General features: G+C 35.9%; 1 long non-coding RNA gene across 2 annotated transcripts in view; it reads right to left on the bottom strand.

Annotated features, from left to right (window-relative positions):
- Positions 1 to 4,383, bottom strand: part of LOC104856333 — an 8,040-nt gene extending 3,657 nt beyond the window's left edge. Inside the window, exons 1-2 of one of the 2 annotated variants that reach the window (XR_778595.2) lie at positions 4,141 to 4,383; positions 3,059 to 3,182 (exon numbers count right to left, since the gene is read on the bottom strand). This is a non-coding gene — a long non-coding RNA (uncharacterized LOC104856333). Of the gene's footprint in view, positions 1 to 3,058; positions 3,183 to 3,733; positions 3,830 to 4,140 lie in introns of those variants that run through there. The other variant, XR_778596.2, reaches the window with a different exon arrangement.
- Between the last annotated feature and the right edge of the window lie 18,776 nt (positions 4,384 to 23,159).

Below are 23,159 nucleotides of genomic sequence, written 5' to 3'. Positions count from 1 at the left end.
AAAAAAAAAAAAAAAAACAAAACCAAAAACAAAAACAAAAGACTAATAAAAGAGGGTATATCTCTCTTGATGTACTGTTTTCAAATTCAATACTTTTGTTGATGAAAATTATCAGCAAACTAGGAGAAGGGAGTGTCCTCAATATAATAAAGAATCTATATTAAAAAATCCAAAGTTAATATTGTGTGAGAAAACCAAAGGATAAATATGGAATGGAGGGCAGATATGGGAAGGTAGGAAGAATATGTTCAAATGGGAACTAATACAAGAGAGGGGCAAGGGGAAAGAGATGGAAGAGAAAAGAAAAAAAAGAATGAAAGGAAAAAATGGTAACAAAATTCCTGTAAGAAAGGAGGGGAAGAAGGCTTGAAGGAAGCGGAGGGGAGTGGGAAAAGAGAAGAATTAAGACACATTATGTGCAGGTACAAGTTCACTATGATTAATGTGATCAATATGCATAACAAACATGTACTAATAATAAATAAAGTTCAAATATAAAGAAAAATCAAACATCTCTGAATGTCTATATATTCATACATTGGTAAAAACTTTAGTTCTGTTAAATATGATAGTCTGTGAATGTATGCTTTAATATCAAAATAATTTTTAAAAGATGACTGAATAAAAATGGCAGTGAATCTCTTTCCCAACATAAAAAAAAGTACTTACATCTCAATAAGGACAATATTTTCAAAATAAGCAAAACTTCTGAATACACACTTCAGCAAAAGAGATATGTAAATAGCAATGATTTTAAAATGTTCAAATTATTCATTAGAGAAAGGCAACTACACTCCTACTAAAATGGCAAACATTTTAAAAGCCTACCATTTCAAGTTATGGCAAGGATATGGAGCAAATGGAGCTCATATACATTGCTGGTGGGAATGCAAAATTGTAGTCATTTCCTCATGTTTAACCAAATAAATAGTTCATGTATTTAAATATATGCATACTTACCTTACAGCCTAGCAAGTTTACACATGACTTGGGCATCAGGAGACTATTGGCTGTTTGTTCTTATTTCTAGATACCTTCCACCTTTCATTATCAAGGCTCTGGAGAATATATTTTCATCTTAAGCAAAAGTCAAATTTATGGATTTCCTTAGCTCCTCAGGTACACAAATTTACTAGTTAAGGTATAAGAAAAATGGCTATAATGTATCAATTTATATGTATAGCTTATTTACCTTAACCATTTTAAGATACACTCATCACTATCATCCTTTCCAGAGCTCTTTTCATCCTGCGAAACTATGCCCCTCTCTCTTCCCATGCCGCCCAGTCACCATCATTGCAGTCTCCACCCCCACAGAATTCTGACTACTCTGCGTACCTTATAAGTGGAATCTCATAGTATTTGTGCTTTTGTGATTGACTTATCTCACTTGGCATAATGTCAAGATTCATTCTTATTATAGCATAGAATTTCCTTCCTGCCTAAGGCTGAATAATATTTCATTGTGGATATGAATACATATTACATTTTTCTTAGCTGTTCGTTCATGCACATTTGAGTTGCTTCCAATTTTTAAATATTATGAACAGTGCTGTTATGAACATTTGTACAAATACCTCATTGAGACTGTTTTCAATCATCTTGAATATACTCACATGTGGAATTGGTGGATTATATAGCTCTGTGAATTTTTAAGAAACTATTGTTTTCCATAACAGCTGTACCATCTCCACTTCCACCAACTATGCACAAGGGTTCTAATTTCTGCACAACCTTGCTAACTCTTATTTTCTGTATTTTTATTGGTAGTCATCTTAAGGGTTTGAGGAGGTACCTAATTTTAGTTTTTATGTACATTGCACTAATCAACAGATGCTGAGCATCTTTTCATGTGTTTATTGGCCAATTGTATACCTTCTTTGGAGAAATGTTTATTCAAGTTCTTTGCCTGCTTCTAAACTAGGTTGTTTTTTTGTCAAATTTTAGAAGTTTATACATCCTGGATAGTAATCCCTTCTAAACATATGATTGGAAGATATTTTCTCCCATTCTCTGTGTTGCCTTTTTACTCTGTTGCTGTTTTTTGATGCACAGAATTTTAAAATTTTCATAAGGTCTATTATCTATTTTTCATGTTGATTTTGCTACTTGTGTCATAACCAAGAAGTTATTGCCAAATCCAATGTTGTGAAGGTTTCCATTTAACAGTTTCATAGTTATTTAAGCCTTATGTTTAGACCTTAACTCATTTTAAGTTAATTTTTATATGTACTGCTAGGTAAGAGTCCAACTTGATTTTTTTTCATGCAGATATCGTTTCCACATACAATTGGTTGAAAAGACTGCCGTTTCTTCCTTGAATGACTTTGGCATCTTCATTGAAATCACTTGAGCATATATGGTATGGTTAATTTTTCAGCTGTTTTATTCCACTGGTGTAGATTACTGTTTACATTATTACTACACTGTTTTGATTATTATAGCTTTGTAATTAGTTTTGAAATCAAGAAGTATGAGTTTTTAGCTTTTTCTTTTTCATGATTGTTTTCTTTGAATTGTTAAGAGTATATTACTTAATTTCCACAAACTTGTGGATGCTTGTTTCTGATTTCTAACTTCATCCCCTTTTGTGTAGAGCAAATCTTTTGTGGTATCTTTTCCTTTAAATCTTCTGAGACTATTTTCTAACCTATACTCTGTCCTGAAAAATGTTCATGTGCATCTTAGAAGAATGTGTACTTTGTTGGTATAGTATAAAACGTTTTGTTTATGTCTGTTAGATTTTGAACTATTGGCTGCACTGAGTGGGCCTCCAGTGTTTTTGAAAGGGAGTCATCTATTTCCTTCTGATTTGTGCTCTCATAAGTACTCCAGGAGCAAGTCAGACGGTTCTACAGAACATTTTTTTCTCTCCTTTGGACTTTCTGAGCCTGATGATACTTTTGAGGGACCTAAAGTCAAAGCTCCATTCCCAAGGGGTGTTCATTCATTCTATAGATGGTCTATAGTCAAATTAAATTGAAAGATCATCTTTATATTAAATGCACAGCAGATTCTTCACCTTCTGGATAAAATCTGATGAAACACAGAAACCTACCTTAATTAATCAATTCGTTTCACTGAGGAGGATTGCTTGTTAGCTGCTTATACACTACTAAAAACGTTTAGAGATGTCCCCAAAGACTTTGTTTTAAAGGCCTTTGATTCTCTTTCCTTTGACCCTGGAGAAAAAAAATCAAATGATGATTAAAGTAAAATGGCACATTTCACTAAAATTTACCTACACTACCCCCTACAGCTGCCTTTTGTAAAACAGCTGTAGGGGAAGACAAGAGATTTGGGGTAACATGCACAAATCTTAAGGGTTCAAAAACTGGAAGAGAAATGAAAAACAAACCAAAAAAGAACAACTGTAGAGCAGACACCTCCATCACTACTAGAACAAAGTCTAAGATTCTGGGACAGGACAGCCTAACTACTTAGTGTCTTTTAGCAGTCTTGAACGTGCCCAAGCATATGCACCCCTGGAACTGCCAGGATCACTTTCATCAAAACACAGGAGTTGAGACTGCACTTTAGGAAGTGACCCTCTCTTTAAAATAAACATTCACAAGTATGCGCTCTACTGCATAAATTCAACCAAATTATTTTACTTCTAACATCTGGCCGAGACCCTCAGCCAACATTGTAGGAGACTGGCGTCATCTGGGAGTAATTAATAAAAATTAGTTTGGTCGTTGAGCTAAACACAAAATAAGGGCACTGCACTAACCATTTCTACATGAGCACTACAGGAGGTGGAGAAAGTGAAACAGATATTTTTTTTTTCCTCCCGTACTGCAGATTGAACCAGAGACCTTCTCACAAAGCTAAGCTTAACGCCTTATTATTATTATTTTTAAAATTTTTGAAACAGGGTCTAAGTCGCCATTGCCCAGCCTGGGCTGGATCCCGAGACCCTCCTGCCTCAGCTCTATAACCACCTGTTTGATCTGCACAACAGTCCTAGTGTGTCTTTGTTCCGTCCTCACCCCTATTATGCCATATGAGGCTCATACCTCCGATTCCATCCCTCAGGAGGGGCTTTGAGTTACTTCATGGATGGGTCCCGGGCAAAATGACCCTAGCAGGACCTAAGGAACAGGCTTGCAAACCTGCAGATCTCTGGCCCTCACCTACCCGAAGCGCCTGATAACGTAAAGTCTGCAGCCACCCAGGCTTGGGGCGCAAGTGACCCGGAGAGTTTTGAAGTCCTCTGCTTCGGAAAGCGCGCATCAGTGAGCGGGCTCTTCCGCGGAGCCAAATAGGCCCGGATTCCCACCATGTCACGATGGAGCCCAGGACGCTTCCTCTCTGTGGTTCAGTCCAGACACGGGGCTCGCAAGGCCTGCCGGGACGGCCGGACTTCCGGACTTCCGGTCCTCGCTGAGGTGAGAATGGGACCGCGGCTTCCGCTGTGGGGCGCACAGGCCTGTGAAGGTTTGGCTGGGCTTGGCTTCTTCTCGGGTTTCTGTGCCTTGGTGGTTTCCATACGCTCCTTAATTGCAGGCCAGACTTTGCGTGGGGCTGTGGGGAGGCGCGGACACAGACCTGAACTAGGAGCGGCTGCTGTAGTGCGAGAGGGGTCCTCTGAGCTTTTACAAAACAGTACTACAGCAAGTGCGGAGTGTGAGTCACACCTTCCTCGGCGTTGTGAGAATGAAATAACAGCTCTACCAAGGTGCCAAATATTTCCCTCCTCATTGGGCCTCTTGATTATTATTGACTTGAAAGAGTTGCTTCGGTTGTTGACTTTCAAGTGCTGCAGGTGAGTTTTTAAATTTTTATTTATTTATTTTTTTGTACCGGGGATCGAACTGAGAACCTAGAGTTTGCGAGGCAGGCGCGGCGCCACTGAGCTAAATCCCCAGCTATTTTTTATTTTTAATAACTAACGTCGATTCAGTACGTTCTACGTGCCAGGTTCTGTGGTAAGCGCTTTCACTGGTTATGTCTTTTGTTGTTTGTGGTGCTGGGAATCAAACCCAGGGCCATGTGCACACTGGGCTAGCGCTCTACCGCGGAGCTGCATCCCTCAGCCCTGCTTTTGAGGGGTTTAATGTCATTGTTGCCAAGGCAGACATTTCTTTATTTTTAATGCCGCTGTGCATGTTAATGTGACGAGTCCGATCCCTACCTGTTACAAGGTACTTTTTCCTTTATCTTGTTGAGCTCACTTCTAACATAAAATTATGAGGGCTGGGGATTTAGCTCAGTGGCTCTACCGCCTGTCTTGCAAGCATAAGGACCTGAGTTTGATCCCCGGTACCAAAAACAAAACAAAGAAATGGACCTTCAAGATGAAATTATACTCTAAAGAAAAAAAAATGACTGTTGCCTGAGAAAGGGTCAACACTGCACAAATAATTTTTCACAGTAAAAGCCCGATGTAACTAAATATTATATGGCAATATTATTAACACTAATATCATATAATAATGCCTAGGCATTAGCAAAAATCCCATAAGGCACCAAAGCCCTTTTTAGTTATTGTGCAAATAAGATTTCTATCGTTGGGGAGTTCCAGCTTGGAAATAAATGACCATCCTTCTACTCAAAACCACTTATTGTGCATACAATATTAGACATCGTGTTAGCTTTATGGGTGCAAAGATAAGGAACATGGTTCCTTTTCCTCTCAGGCTTACAGGAATTTCACTTCATTGAAAGTTAACATTCCCACCTTACTCTGTACCTCAAATTTAACATATTAAAGAGAACTCAAATCTCTTCCAGTTTTCTTCATGTAAGTAAATAATTTTACAAACCAAAACCTTAAAAAAAAACCCCAACAAAACAAAAATGCAAACTGAGCCTCAAGTTCTAACTCTCATCGTCAGGAAATTATTATTTCTCACTGCAAGCTCTTGAGTCAATCCATATATCTCCACTCCTATTGCTCCCACTGATTCTAAACACCTACCACCTGGACTATTGTTATTAGTTTCCTTGTTTTCTACTCATGTCTTCTTATAATCCATTCCTCAAAAAATGTAACATTGAAAAACAGATCACATCATTTCCTTTTTTAAACCCTACTCTCCACCCCTGTCACTTAATGAGTTAGGAATAAAATCCTAATTTACCTTCACACGTGATCTGAGCCTTGTCCCTCTGTCATACCTAACTACACAGTGTCCACAGATACATAGCTTACCTGCCTAAGAATCTTTGTGCTAGTTCTCCTAGCCTTCTTTGAGGCGTCTGATTAGAACCCTCAGTCTTAGGTAGTCACCCAGACCCATACTGTTACACTTTTGTCGCATTGCTGTGTTTAGAAAGCACTTTATCATTAACAAATACCCTTTCTTCTTCTGCACTTTTCCTCACTACACTGTGAACTTAGAGGCAGGAACTTATTTGGTTCACTCTTACATCCTCATTACTAAGGCAAATGCCTGACATGTGGTGTTTGCTAAAGAACTAAAAATATTTCATAGTTTAAAAATGCTTGAAATTCTCAGGTAATATTTTTCCAGCATGTGGTACTATTTTATTTTCACTATTTGCAATGAATGAAAGAAAAATCCACAGTTATAACAGCCAAACAGTTATCTTCATATTTTGTGTTTTGCATATTATTACCTATTCGTTATTTAAGTAATCATAACTTATGATTACTCATGGAATAACAAGAATCTTTTTTACCTTTACTGAAATTTCTCCATAAGGCAAATTTTACCTTACTGAACTCATGGCTTCACTGTTTTGTGTTCCCTTCAACTTTAATCATTTTCTGTTTTATAGCCTCAGCATCTTTCAGTTACTAAAAATGAACAAATTCTTCACATTGCAGTGCTTAACATCATTTGGAAAAAGTTGACGTTCTTATTTTCATTTGTCTTTTATCAATCTTGTTAAGATTTATTCTGTTAGGAGAGGAGTTAAGATTTTTGATGGCTCAATTACATTTTGAGTAAACTTATTTATATTTCACTCATTTGTAGGATATTTGTATGTAATTTTGAATATTTTCTGCTGGGGTCTAGTTTTTAAAAAATAACAGTTTTTTATTGAGTATAAAAGTTAACTCATTGTAGAACATTGAAACATACAGAAAATCAGAAATAGAATGGTCTCATTTCTATACATTCTATGTTCATGTTTACATTAAAATTGGGTTATGCTACTTTGGAATCTTGTTTAAACTATTGTGAATTTTTTTGTTCTACAATATTTTAATGTGGCAGACACTGTTTGATAGATTTACCCATGTCCATTTAATTAGTGTTCAGTTGCTAGATATGTAGACTTTTTTTCTTTAGCTGTTCAATATTTCATAGTGTGGCCAGGGATTTAGCTCAGTGGTGTCACACCTGTCTCACAAGCAGAAAGAAGGTCGTGAGTTTGATCCCCAGTACTCAGAACAAACAAACAAACCAACCCAAAATGTAATAGTTTTATCTGTGTAGACTGTAGCATTTTGAAACTGTACTAAGCTTCAGATTGGCAGTACTTATATATTCTCATGTTTGATAAAGAACAAAGACTTCTAATTTACACAATATTTTTATAAAACATGGTGTCATTTTACTTTACAGAAAATTTGAAAATAATGATAAAAATGTTTTTACCTCAAATGAGCCATGTGACATTGGAACAGTCTTTTCTTTACACAAGTGTTACCAAACATATAGTACTGCTATCTTAATCTACCTCTTATAAAGGTTGTTAAAATGAGCGTGAGTTTTAGATAATTTGGTCTTAATTGTGGCTCTATTTTCTAATTTATCAAACATGCTTAAAGTACAAATAAGTAGGAAACAATAGATCTTGTGGGAATGTGGGATTATTGTGTAATTATTAGATGTTGAAACCTGTTTTCAGATCCTTTACTTGTTGAGGAATCCTTTACTAATAGAACTTGAATTATTTGTAGTTAACTTTAAATACTCTTGTAAAGTGACTCACTGAAAATTTGAAATGGATTGTAAAAATTGTCTCAGTTCCTTTATCATCACTGTAGTGTTTATTGATAATTGTTAAATTTCAGTATTTGGAAAAATGAAACCAAAATTGATTAAAGAAGTCTTAGAAGAGGAAAAAAAACAAAACAAAACTCAAGTATTGGTAAAATGAAGTGATTAAGAAAAAAACTTTGAACTCACAGACTGCATCATTACTTTTTTCATGTTTATTATTGTTTCTCTCAAATGATAGTCATACTTTTTTTAAAGGTGCTTCATGCACTTTTTTTACGTTTATATAGTTTCTCTCAAATGGATAGTGAGTCATACTTTTTTAAAGATGCTTTGTGCCAAAATGAAACATTTATTTATAACATTTACTTGAATGGACTTGAGTTTTGCTTTTAAGTAAATAACCATCAGAATTCCTTTTCTGAATTTTTTTTTTCTGAGAATTTGTTCTTTACCACCAGAAATGGTCCAGCTGTTACATATATGAAAACAGGGACATAAGTGTTAACTGGCCTATAAAAAACATTATTCTCTTTAACTACATTGTGTTGTCTGCATTGTTCTTCTTGCAGTGTTTGGCCCATTTAAATTATTTAAAAGATCTGAATATTACTATATTAGGGTGGTTAACTTTTTACAAACAAAATCCTCAATTGTAGGGTCACATGCTGTACCCCTCATCCATCAAGAGTATCTTGGTCAAAAAAGTGAATAGGTAGAGTATAACTCAATAATGAGTGGGTGATTTAGTACAAGCTCATTACCACTACCATATAATGAATGCCCATATGAATATTGGTTGGTCAAGGTAATAATTTTTTTTTTTGTTTTTACTTGGTATTTTGAAGTAGGGCCTTGCTATATATTTCAGGCTGACCTTGAACTTACTGGGTAACCTGGGCTGGCCTCAAACTCAGGGTGATTCTCCTGCCTCAGTCTCTGAAGTGCTGGAATTACAGACATGCTCCACTACTTTTGGCAATTATTACTATTATTATTATTGGTACCAGGGATCAAACTCAGGACCTTGTGCTTGAGAGGCAGGTGTGGTGCCACTGCACTAAGTCCCTGGACCAGCAGTTATCTTTTATTGCACAGAGGACTTAACTTTTGTTGTATCTCAAAATGAACTTAGAGTAATTTTGTTGTTGTTGTTGTTGTTGTTGAATGTTATTGAATAATTCAAACTACAGAAATAGAAGGTAAATCATTTTCTGAGGCTTTTTTTTTCCAGTGATTGTATCATGTAAATACATTTTATATGTAGTTATTACTTAACAAGTTACAATTGTTAAGCTGGACAATGCCCCATGAATGTTACCAATACAAAACCAAATCATTATATGGTAGCTATTTTTCTTTAGAGATGTCCTTAGCTGGGGGTGTGGTGGTGCATACCTGTAATCCTAGCACTTTAGGATACTGAGGTAGGAGCATCTCAAACTTGATCACACCTTGGGTAACTTAGTGTCTTAGAGACACTGTCTCAAAAGGGTGGAGATGTAGATTCGTACCACAGGATCTAGTTATTTTTCTCATTGTTGAAACACAACACCGACATTCACAAGTTATGGGAGGAAAGATAAAGGCTTAGAGTTTGTAGAGGTTTCACTCCATTAGTTGGCTGGCTTCAAGGCAGATTGGCACATGGCAAAAGGGTATAGCAGAGAGCAGTTCATGCCACCCACAAGGTAGCTAAAGCAACGAGAGACCTTAACAGTCTTTCTCTCCCCCTTTTATATTATTCAGACTACTTAGGGAGGGTAGCACGCACACCCTTAATCCTAGTGCACTTGAGCCTAGCATTGTACCATGAATTAATTACAGCCTCACACACCAAATCCACCCACATCTGAAGAAGCCCCATCTAGGCCACATAAGGCTTTGGGAACATATAAACACAAGCTGTAACACTCAGGGAAAAAAACAGTCCTTTTCTAATGATTGCTATTTTTCCATTTTATTTATTTCCTATTTATGATTTGTTTTCGCAGACTATAAAATTATTTGATGAGATGATGTGTGAATTAATAACTCAAGCCAGAGGTCTTTCAAGCCAAAATGTAGAAATGTAGACTACTCTAAGGAATATTTTACTTTAAGGAAAAAAGTTAAATGTTAGGGAGGCATGGGTGGAGAGTGAGAATTTTTATGCTGATGTGGATTAGCTTTGTTTTCCTCATGTAGTGGTCTAATGCTGGAAGTAAATCTATGGACATACAGATACGAATGTTGAAAAATACACCTGAATTTTTAAATAAAGTTTTATGCTGGTTAAATATCTGAATTTTTATAAGAAGGTGAGACAAGATAGCATGGCTCCCTCTAATTTCTAGGAATATGTGTGGAATACCTGCTGTGTGCTTTGAGGTGAGGGTTAGGATTCTAGGTGGCTTACCAGTTGTTCCAATATTGGTAGTTCTTTGATAGACACATTCTTTTAAAGAAGAAACAGTGTCTGTTTTGTTCACTGCTATGTCTAGTACACAGCATACTGATGCCTTTTTTATTATACATAAAAATATATACCTAGAATGAAACGTCTTTCTTTATTTGCAGACAATGATGCCTATCATAGGAGCTCTTACAGGATGTGTTCATTGTGTCTGTGCCACATAAAAATCCATCATTCTAAAACATATCTCCCCTCCTTAGTCCTTTATGTAATTGAAAGTGCATTTGTACATTGTAATGTGCATTGCAGGTCTATGTGCATTTTGAATTAGCCTAGAATTTATGGGTAAAGGAACTGAGGAAAATAGTGTATATGTAAGTTTTTACATTTTAGTTAGTGTTATTGGGATGGTCTTTTCTGTAGTACAAAGAGTACGTATATAGTAGTTCAAAATAAACGGTTATATCAAAGTCATAAAAATGGGCTTTTAAAATTTTTGTCTCTCTAAGAAATAAATGATAGGATTTATTTTGTGTCAGTGATCCTGAAATTGTTGTCATGTAGCATTGGTGGGTTAGTGATTGATCACCTTAATGATTTGTGCCTAGATTACAAAGAGAAGTTAGTCCTTAGTCCATTGTACATTCCCGAATCAACTCTAAGGCAGAAAAGTTTGCCTAGAGTTTATAGGGCATAGTAGTTTTGGTACTGCTATTTGTTATATAAATCAAAACCACTAGTTATTTAGTACTTCTTTTTGGTAATATAGTATTAAAATGTCATGCACTTGACCAGTTTTTTTTTCTCTTTTAGTTCTATGGTTGTCAGATCATAGAAGTCATTTTATATACAAATGTACTGCTAGAAATACATTGTATAACACGAATGTTTGCTAAAACATTTTAATGAATATGTGACTTATTAGTTGAAAACAGTACAGTTATGACCTCTGATAATGTGTTAAAGTATATTTGGCTCTTGAACTTCTTCTGATTTTTTTTTCTCATTTTTATATTTTGGTGATCAGAATAGAGAATTGGTATATTCTGGGTGTTTATATCTAAATTCATACCTTCTCCAGGCTCTCTTCAGTGAAGTCTGTTTTGTTCAGAAGCAGCTGTTTGAGCTGTTGGACACGGTTTGCATGGACTCTTTAGTAGATGAGAATGATGATTTTTTTTTGAATATGGAACTAGGTATGTGAAGAAAACAGTATAAATGTAAAAATGAATATAATTCATATAGCAGTTAAATTAATTAACCCAACATGTTCCTTTGATTTAATATCTTACTCTTTATGCATAAAATAATTCTTGATAAAGTTTTAGTCTTTTGAAATTTGAAAATTATAAAATTTACTTTTGGTGTCAACATAAATTTACATATTAAGTTAATGCTTATATTAATTAATTTATACCCTCTCTAGTAGCTAGTATTTGGAGAGAGTAGATTTCAGTTTTTTCCACCATAACTAAAAGCAAGAAATGCAGTTTACATTCCTTCCCAGAGCATATTCAAGTACATGTGTGTTTTTGAATGTGTACCTGCACACCACATGCATATTTATTCATTATAATGAAGTAATACCCATTTTACATTTGGTGCTCTTGATATTTTTTTCCCTCCTCTTTGTTTTGTTTTCCTTTATTGGTACATTTGGTATACGATTTAAAAAGACTTTGTTTCCACTCTTTTTCTTTTTTCTTATTTTTCTTTTCCCTTCTTACCTTTCCCCTACCCCTCCACTTCCCCTATACCTTTAGACCTTTTTTCCTATTATACAATATCAATTATACATTTCGATTCTTTTTTTTTTGGTTTTGTTTTGTTTTGTTTGTTTTTTGAGACAGGGTCTCATTATGTAGTTGAGACTGAACTGGAATTCATTATGTAGCTCAGGTTGGTCTCGAACTCACAGCGATCCTCCTGCCTCAGCCTCCTGAGTGTTGGGATTACAGGCATGCACCACCACACCCGGCTTACATTTTGATTCTTATTTACACTTGTAGTTTATCACACCAGAGAAACAGTTCAGTATTTACATGTATGTCCTATTGATTTCCCTTAAGAGTATGTCCTCATTGTATATTCACTTAGCTATAAATGTCTCTGGTTTCTCACTTTTTATGGCTGGGTAGTACTCCATTGTATAAAAAACCCCCACATCTTCTTTATCCAGTCTCCAGTTGATGGGCAAGTAGGGTGTTTCCACGTTTTAGCTATTACAAACTCTGCTGCTATAAACATGGGTGAGCATATATCACTGTGGTATGATTCTTTTAATTCTTTTGAGAAGATACCGAGCAGGGGAATAACTGGGTCAAATCAGACTTCTAATCCTAGTTGTTTAAAGTATCTCCATATTGATTTCCACAGTGGTTGCAATAGTCTGCTCTTCCTCTATCAATGAAGAAGGGTTCCTTTCTCCCCACAACCTCACCAACATTTGTTATTAGTTGATTTCTTGATAGCAACCATTCTTTCTGGGATAAGGTAGAATCTCAGTGTTGTTTTCATCTGCATCTCTTGAATGACCAGTGACGTTGAACATTTTTTCTTATGTTTATTTGCTGCTTTTACTTCTTTGAGAAACATCTGTTCATGTCAGATGCCCATTTTTGAATCAGGTTTTTAAATTTGGGGGCTCTGATTTTTTCGAGCTCTTTATATATTCTGGATAGTAGACCTTTGTCTGAGGGACAGCTGGTAAATTTTTTTTCTCATATTGTAGCTCACCTCTTAGCTCTGTTGCTGGTTTCTCTTGCAGTGCAGAAGCTTTTCAAAATGATGAGGCCCCAGTTGTTCATTCTTTGTGTTAGTTCCTGTGCTTCTGAAGATTTGTTCATAAAGTCTCCTATGCCAATGTCTTCAAGAGTTATACCTAACATCCTCTAGCAAGTTTAGTGTTTCTGTTTTAAAATTTACCTCTTTAATCCACTTGGATTTTACTTTAGTGCATGGTGAAAGATAGGAGTCTAGTTTTTATCTTTTTCAAGTTGAAATCCAGTTTTTCCAACACCATTTGTTAAAGAGGCAGTCTTTCCTCCAGTGAGGATGGTTGTCTCCTTTGTCAAAGATGAGGTAGCTGAGTGTGTCTGGAGTTGTTTCTGCATCTTCTAATCTATTCCACTGATCCTTGGGTCTGTTTCTTTGCCAGTACTATGCTGTTTTTATAACAGTAGCTTTGTAGTATAATTTCAAGTTGGGTATTGTGATACCTGCTGCAAGTCTCTGTTGTCTAGAATTGTTTTTGCTATTCTAGATCTCTTCTGGTTCCAAGTGAATTTTTGTATTGTTTTCTCTAGTCTCCTGTGAAATATACTGTTGGGATTTCAATTGGGATTTCATTGAATCTGTATAGCAGTTTTGGAAGTATGGCCATTTTCACTATATTGGTTCTTCCTACCTAGCAACAAGGGATATCCTTCCGTTTTCTTATATCCTCTTCGATCCCTTTTTTTCAGAGTGTTGTAGAGGGCTTTTGTTACCTTCATTAGATTGATTCCTAGATATTTCACATTTTTTGGATGCTATTGTGAAAGGGACTGTTTCCATAGTTTCTCTTTCAGTGATTCTGTTATTAGTATACAAGAAGGCTATTGATTTTTGAGTGTTTACCTTGTATCCAGCAGCTACTCTACTGAATCTGCAATTAAGTCTAGAAGTCTTTTGGTGGAGTTTTTGGGGTCTTCTATGTAGAGTATCATATCAGCAAATAATGACAGTTTCACTTCCTCCTTTCCTATCTTTTTTTTCCTTTCCTATCTTAATTGCTTTTATTTATTTCTCTTGTTTAATTGTTGTGGCTAAGGTTTGCAAAACTGTATTGATCGGTGACAGTGGACATCCTTGTTCCTGATTTTAGTGTGAAGGTTTTCAGTTTTTGACCATTTAGTTTAATGTTGGTTGTTGGCTTTTTATAGATAGCCTTTATCAAGTTGAGATAAAGACCATCTGTTCCAGTTGCTTATCATGAATGTGTGTTGAATTTTGTCAAATGTTTTTTCTACATCTATTGAGATGATCGTATGGTTTTTATCTTTGATTCTGTTAATATAATGTATTACATTTATTGATTTATGTAGGTTGAACCATCTTTGCATCCTGGGGATAAATCTGACTTTGTCAGGTTGTGTGATCTTCTTGACGACCCTCTGTATTCTGTTTGCATCATATTGAGGATTTTTGCATCTATGTTCATTAGGGAGATTGGCCTGTAGTTATCTTTTTTGGTTGAGTCTTTCCCTGGCTTTGGAATCATAGTAACACTTGCTTCTAGGAATGAATTTGGAAGGATTGTTTTCCTTTCAATTTCACTGAAAAGTTTCAAAAGTAGTGGCAATGGTTCTCTAAATGTTTTGTAGAATTCAGTGAAGCCATCATGACCTGGGATTTTCTTTGTTGGTAAATTTTTAAATATGTTTTCAATTTCACTGATTATAATTGGAATGTTTAGAATTTTTATTTATTCTTTGTTCAACTTTGGTAATTCATATGTTTCTAGAAATCTATCCATTTCTTCTGCATTTTCTGTTTTATCAGCGTACATGTTCTCAAAATTGGTATTGATGATCCTCTGTATTTCTCCTGGATCTGTTGTGACTTCACCTTTTTCATTCATAATTGCATGGATTTTAGCCTTTTTTTCTTTCTTTCCTTTTTTTTTTTTTTTTTTTTTTTTTTTTTTTGATACTGGGGATCAAACTCAGGTCTTTGTGCTTGTGAGGCAGGCAGCAGAACCACTGAGCTAAATCCCCAGCCCTCTTTCCTTTTTTTTTTTAATGAGGTTGGCTAAGGGTTTATTGATTTTATTTATTCTTTCAAAAAACAACTCTGATTCATTGATATTTTTGGTACAGTTCTTTTAGTCTCCATTGCATTGATTTCTCTTCTCATCTGTGTAATTTCCTCCTTTGTATGAGCTTTGTGTTTGTCTTGCTCTTCTTTTTCTAGAAGCTTAAGATTTGGCATTAGGTTATTTGAGCTCACTCTATTTTTCTAGTGTGGGCATTCACTGCTATGAATTTCCCTCATAGAACTGCTTTCATTGTGTCCCATAGATTGCTTTATGTTGTATTGGCATTATCATTTATTTGTAAAAACGAATTTCTTCTTTAATTTTCTCTGTAACCCATTGGTTGTCCAGGAGAGTATTATTTAATTTCCATGTGTTTTTGAAGTTCTTTTGTGGTTTCTTTTGCTATTGATCTCCAGTTTAATTGCACAATCGTCTGATAATATACATGGTATAACTTCAACTCCTTTGCATTTGCTTAAACACATTCTGTGAGCTAGTATGTGGTCTCTTTTGGAGAATGACCCATGTGCACCTGAAAAGAAAGTATATTCTGATTTTGTGGGTTGGAACACTCTCGACGTCTATTAAGTCCATTTGTCCAAATGCTTGGTTCAGTTCTATTATTTCGGTAGTGTTTTTTTTGTCTAGATGATCTGTTTGTGACAGTGGATATTGAGGTTCCCCACTACAGTTGTATTAGTGCTTATTTTGTTTTTCATATTCTTTAATATTTGTTTTGTACAGTTGGGGGCATTAGTATTTGGTGCATAAATATTTATGATTATAATTTCATCCTCTTTTATTGTTCCCTTTACAAGGATGCATTGGCTTTGTATCTCCTCATTAGTTTTGGTTTGACATCTATTTGGTCTGCAAATAAGATAGCTACCCCCACTTTTTTCTGGGCTTCTGTCACATGGAGAACTGTTTTTCTATCCTTTTTCTCTCAGTCTGTGAATTTCTTTGTGGATCATGTGGGTTTCTTGTGTATAGCATATTGTTGGATTTTGCTTCTTAATTCATTCTGCCAGCCTATTTCTTCTGATTGGTGAATTGAGGCCATTAACATTGATGGTTATAACTGTTATGCATTGACTTTTCATTGTCATTTTATTTTCCCATTGTTGGTTCTTTTATTTTTTTATTTTTCCCTTTCTCCCTTTAATTTCTTGCCTTCCCTGGTATATTTGCTCTCTTGGCCCTTATGGAGTTGTGGCTTTCATTTTCTTTTTCCAGGATATTTTTTAGAAATGTTTGGAGTGCCAGTTTGGTGTTCATGAAATTTCTCAGGTGTTCTTTGTCGTGGAAATATCTTATTTCCCCATCTATTTGGAAAGATAGTTTTGCAGGGTACATCAGTCTTGTTTGGAAGTTGTTTTCTTTTAGGGCTTGAAATACCTCACTGCAGGCTGTCCTTGACCTGAGGGTTTGTGTTGAGAAGTCTGCTGTGATTCTGATGGGCTTTGCTTTACATGTGATTTGTTTCTTTTCTCTAACTGTTTTTAATATTTTGTTCTGTTGGGTTTGATCTTGATTATTACATGTCTAGGTGTAGATTTTTTATGATTACGGCTAGTTGGCATTCTTTAAGCATCACTTACCTGTATGTCAAATTCTGTTGCTCTGTTTAGGAAGTTTTTTGTCATTAATTCTGTGAACAGTTTTTTTTTTTTTTTTTTTGGGGGGGTACTGGGGATAGAACTCGGGTCCTTGCACTTGCAAGGCAGGCCACCGAACCATTGAGCTAAATCCCCGGCCCTGTGAACAGTTTTTTTTATGTCATTTGTACTTTTTCCTGGACTCCTATCAGTCTTATATTATTTTTATTTTCATCATCTAGGAGCTGTTGGATTGATTTCTCATGTTCCCTTACTTTTTAAAAGAGATCCATCTTTTCATGGTCACTGACCACCATCCTGTCTTCTGTATCTGATATCCTGTTTTCAGATTGGCTCAGTATGTTATGTATATTTTCAGTAGAGTTTTTAATCTCCTGGATATGTGTTTGAGTCTGTTTCATGAATTCCATTTCTTTCCTATATTGGGGGGTATTTAAGGTTTCCATTTCTTTCCTATGCTGGGCATTCATAGCTTCTGTCATGGTCCTTAACTCATGCATTTTTAAAAAACCTGTTTCTGTTCTAGAGTATCTAATCATGTCTTTTATCCTGCTCACCATCTCTGTAGTTACCTTGGAAATTATTTGTGTTCTGAATTTCTCTAGATCCTCATTCATCTTTTTTGTTTTTTTTTTAATTTCTGTTCTATAAGTTCAGGGTGTCCAGGTGGTTATCAGACTTTTCCACCTCATTTTACCCAGAATTTGCCTTTGTTGAACAGACAGCCTGTGTTTGTGCTTGTGCCTTTCTTGAATATCTTCATGTTTCTATTTTTGTTATTGTAATTGTCCTTGGTTTAAGTCTTGAGTTAATACTTTGATCTTCCTATTATAGCTTGTCTTTAGGTTTTGAGTCTCTAATGGCTCTGAGGAAATCTCATTTTCATTATAACAGGAAGGACAACTGATTAAATCAATCACACACTCTTAGCCCAGGTAATATAATCAGCAACACAATAGCATCAAGCACTGCTTAGAAAATGACCATTTGTGGTAGTTATTAACCTATCACCTTTAATTGTGTGAATTAAAAATAAATCGAGGCCGGAGCTTAGAACAATGGCCTTTGTGACCCCCTGTGCCTCTGTGGTATGGATCCAGGTATCACCCCAGCCAGGAGGCCAGAAGTATGGGGGCAGGGGGCTGTAGGCACCCACGTGGCTGAGTCCTTCTTTTTGGGTTTTGAAGTAGGTTCTCACTATGTATCCCAGGCTAGCCTGAACTCATGATGCTCTTACCTTAGCCTCCTAAATGCCTGGCTCATAGACCCATGATACTCTGCCCAGCTATACTACTTGATTTTTAAGGAGTTGGTTATAGTAACCTACTTTATTGATTTCATCACCCACTAATGGGATTATGACCTAGATAATATTTTAGGGCAAAGATTAAATTTATAACTTTGGTATATAAAGAGAACAGCTGGATTTTATGCAATGTGTCAAGTACCTTTTGCTTTGTAACAACTACCCCAAAACTGTTAGTTTAAACCAACCACTATTTTTTTTTTCATCATTCTGAGACTATACTGTAGGCTGGAATTAGCTGTGCCCACGTAGTGCATCTGGCTCACTCATGTTTTTGCAGCCAATGACTTTACTTGTATCTGGCTGTCAGTGGAGGGAGAAGCAATGAGAAAGTCCCATGGGTGCATCATCACTCAGACTAACCTGAGCTTACTGAATTTCTTGTGGTTTCAGTGTCTCCTAAAGTAGCAAAAAAGGACAAGTTTGAGTATGCAAGTACATCTCAGATTTCTACCTGCCTTACTTTTATTGTTCCTTTATACAAAACAAGTCATGGGGCTATGTTCAGAGTCAGTATGAAAGTATGGATACAGGAAGGGCAATTATTGTGGTCACTTTTACAAATTTTCTACCATAGGTGCATCAAAAGCTTTGTATGAATATTGTGTAAGTTAGCTTTAATGCCTCCTTGTTAGGTTTTCTTCTGTAACAGTTTCTCAGTTAGAATAAGAATTGTAGCTATAGAATATTTGATTATAATAGGTTACAACTTTTTATTGAACGTTTTTAGTTTTATTGAAATTACAGGGTAAGTATAAATTCCAAAAGTTAGTTTTACACAATTTATAAAAGCCTTAAAATATGTTATTTTAATGATTATGTTAAATCATAGTATTGATTTTAAATCAAATGTTGAATATTCAGTTGATACTCTTAAAAATAGGAGAAATTCGCTGCATCTGACATTTGAATATCTTAAGAGTTCTATTGTTTTTTCTTTGTAGTTATTCACTGTGGGATATCTGCTGTTACTTTCAATATGGACCAGGCATTTCACGTCATTATATGAAAATTTATAATTAAGTTTGTTATCTTTTACTTGTTTAGAATATATTTTCTGTAACCCAAATCCTACTTTTCATATTTTCTTAGGATGTATTTGGAATTTTTTTGCAAGTTTATAAATGTCCACTGATATTGCTGTCTGATAATCCAGATCTTTCACATGTAACTCTCAAAATAATTTGGACTTGGACCATGAATCAGACTAGACTAGACCTTAACCACTTGTCTGCTACTACTATTGTTTAACCATGAAGTATCCCATTCCTAAGCTTAATAAATTAGTAACTATAATTGGAACTGATTGTGATCCTTTCATTATATATATTTGAGTTGTTCAAACTTAAATTCATTTAGAAACTAATTTAACTTTCTGAAATGGGAATGTTTTTGAGGTGTTACTAGGATGAGTGCCCATAGCACTCATCAGATTCTTGGTGTGGGGAGAAGTCATGGTTGAAATGTAAAAATGATTAAGAAACTACACATATACATACAATCAGAAAGGTCAGTATCATGTTTTCAGGTCTTTAGTGCTTTCCTTGCACCACCAGGACATTAGGTTGCCATCAAGTGTAGTGTGGCACTTAAGAGTTCCCCCTGGAAGCCAGACTGCACGTACTGAGTTCCTCTTGAAATCTGAGTCCTTTGAGCCCTTGGGCAATTTGGCTAATTTATCTGAACCTTATTTTGCTCAACTGACAATGGAAGTAATAAGCGTAGCACTTTCTTAATAGTGTAGTGAGTCCTGAATTCATCACTGAAATGCTTGGAACTGTGCCTCACACTGAGGCAAACTTTTGAGTTGAGAGTTTTCATAGATACAACAGACCTCCCATTAGGAACATTAGAAGGTTCGAAGAAATCACGGGACTAGCTCACATGTCTGCCAGACACTATGCGGTGCTGCTGTGCGGGTACTATGCAGTGCGATAGTGTACGGAAATACAGTGCTCATTCAGAGCCCAGGATGTAAAGGAGTATTTGTGTGTGTAACTGTTAGGGTTTTTTTTTTATGTGTTACATTGTATATTTGTGTGCAGGGTATATAAGATGCACTTTGTCAGACTTAGGAATGAATTTGACCTATGAATGTTCTCCCTGATTACAACTCATTCCTGAGTTGGTGACTTACTATATTTTTCAGTTCTCAGCTTACATGTTTTATACTTGAGATTCTTTGATAACCTCACTTTATGAATAAGATCTTGTGTATTAACAGTACTTCACACTTTTCTAGTGTAGAATTTATCACAACTCTAATTAATTATTATAATTATTTAACATTTTGTCCAATGGCAAAGATTATATCCAATTGAATTACTTTATTCCCAAGACCAGTGGAGTGTCTGGCACATAGTAAGTTTATTTAATGTTCTACACAGAGAAAAACGACTTAAATCTAACTGCTTCAGAGGTAAAGTTAGTATATTAAATTATACCATGTTTAATATGTGATGCATTGTGGGTTAAAGAAATAATGTATAAATAGATATTTTTATGGCCTGAGTTATTTAATGTGTTACTTTTGGTGATTGTGTTTTCTTTTTGTTTATTTAGGCAGACCCTTAAGCCACCAGTCATTTATAAAGAGCCAATGAAAGACAAAGATATAATTACCAGCTTGTGTGAAGACATGCCTTTCTCCTTCCGTTCTTGTTTAAAGTTAGCTGAACCAATGCCACTTTCAAATGCACAGGTAAAATATCACCTACCAGCACTTTAAATAGTAACTTTTACTTCATTTGACAGTCACTAAATCTCATTTAGACACTTTACTTAAGAGGGTATTAACTCCTTTCCTTTTCTTCTCACTGTTTCCCTTCCTTCTCTCCTTCCTTCTTTTCCTTCTTTTTTCTGTTTTTCCTCCCACCCCCTTCTACAACCTGTAGTATTTTCCCCCTAGAACACTGATGCATTTTTAACTGCACTTACCATCTTTAGTGTCTGCCTGTCTTCTTTGCACACTACCTGTTTAATGAAGGTATACATTTTCTCTAGAACAACATTCTAATTCCATCTTCCTTGTTTAAGATTTCCTTATTATAGCCACAGTAAATTTTTCTGTCTTTACATGTGCATTTCAACGCTTAGTGTATGTGTGTATTTCTGTGTACTTATGTGTATCAGTCTTTTAAAATTGGTGTATACTTTGCCAGGTGTGGTGGCATATAATCACAGCACTTGAGAGGTTGAGGCAGGGTTGCCATTTGAGTTCAAAGCCTGTCTGGGCTACATAGTGAGTTCAAAGTCAGCCTGGATAATAATATTGTGATACCTTGTCTCAAAAAAAAAAAAGATAAAAATAAATAAAATCAGGGTATACTTCTATATATTTTGATTTCAGGAAGTTGCAGTATTAAATTGGCATACTACTTATGAAATAGATTATGCTCTAAAAATCTGTAATATAATTTGAGAGAACTGTAGCTCATTTTCCTATAATCTACATAGTGCTTTTTGTTCTGAGACTAGCCCTTTTGTTTTTGTTCTACAGCCCTATATTATAGGATTAGCAGTACTAACAGTCATATATAATAACTTCGTAAGGAAAATGAATTAAACTTTTCTTCCTAGAGTAGCAGTAACACAGCCCTTCTCTTGTGGACCTGCAAGCCGATCCAGGCAGCTGTGTGCCTGTTTCTTCTGGGTCAGACACTATGGGAAGGGAGGTGTGGAGACTCATCCAAGTCCCAAGCTGATAGCACTTCTGGAGGAGGGGTGGTGTGGAAGGACAGAGCCTAGATGAGGGGCAACTTTGAAAAGGGGTTCTGTAAGTAGTAAGAAGGAAGAAAGACGCTTTAGGAAGGGGCTAAGCTTTCTCTTCTTGTTTTTTTCTTTTTATCTTATCTATTCTCCCTTTAAATCACATTCGTTTTTCCCTTTTTTGATCTCACTTCCTCTCTGTACCCTTTCTGGATCCTCTCACCTTGCTGAAAGACTTGTCACTTGGTTGAGTATCGCAGTTTGTCACTGGCACAAAGGTTCCTTGTTTGCCTTTTATCCGGTGTATTGGATCTTCAACCCCAGCCTCTTTTTTCCAGTTTTCTTTTTGCCCATGTTGACACCACAGAGTCCTCAACTAGTAATTGGAGGGCAAGATTAGATGGATTCCTGGACCAGAGTGAGATGGGGAAAGCCAGGCAACAGCAACAGCTCAGTCTATCTAGGCAGGATAAAATCTGGGGGCGCCAGGGTGGCTACTTGTACGTAGAGTGTCTTAGTTTATCTTACATAAACTGCTTATATATGAAAATGAGAGAATTGAAAGTTGCACATCTTCATGCTTTTACTCACTTGTGCAAATGTGGGACTGATAAGCTCAACTCACTGCTGTTGCCTGACCTGGAGCTCTGAAATGGATCATAGTGCTTTTCTATTCTGAACTCTAAGCTCTGGTCGGCAGTGCCCTCTACTGTTCACTATTGGTATTTATTTAGGAATTAAAGTTTTCCAAGCAGTTTGTATCTTTCCTCTTAGTCTCTTTGGGCTACTACAAGAAAATAGCATAAACTAATTTATAAATAATGGAAACTTATTTCTCACAGTTTTGTAAGCTAGGAAGTCCAAGATCAAGGTGCCAGCAGATTCTGTGCATGGTGGGGGCTTGCTGACATTGTGAAAGGTCACGGCAGCTTCCTCCAACCTCTTTTATAAGGACATTAATCCTATGCATGAGGGCAGAACCTTCAGGACTTAATCATTTCCCCAAAGGCCCCACCTCTTAATATCATCCCATTGGATACTTGGTTCCACAATATGATTGGGGGGCATTTACATCATAGCATTGTTTTCTCAAAATTAATTAACTAATTTGTTAATTGTATGGTATATGGATGAATTGTTCCCTGTGTTACTTTTCTGGGGCTGCCATAAAAATGATCACAAAATTGCCCATGTTGTAAGTTAAAACAACAAGTGAAGTTTTGCCTAGTTTGGGAGGCAGGAAGTCCAAATGTGGCCCATTCTCTTGAAGGCTCTAGGGGAGACTGTCCATGGCTTTGTCTTAGCTCCCAGTGTTGCTGACCTGTAGCGTGCAGCTGTGCACCTTCCATTTCTGCCTCCATTGTCACATCATTCTCATGTCCTCCTCTTGTCTTCACAACTTCTTACAAAAACA

The sequence above is a fragment of the Fukomys damarensis genome, unplaced genomic scaffold (genome assembly GCF_012274545.1).
Source record: "Fukomys damarensis isolate Sample0158 unplaced genomic scaffold, DMR_v1.0_HiC HiC_scaffold_19, whole genome shotgun sequence".
NCBI lineage: Eukaryota > Metazoa > Chordata > Mammalia > Rodentia > Bathyergidae > Fukomys > Fukomys damarensis.
Note: the sequence above shows the minus strand (reverse complement) of the source record. Positions and strands in the feature narration are given on the sequence as shown.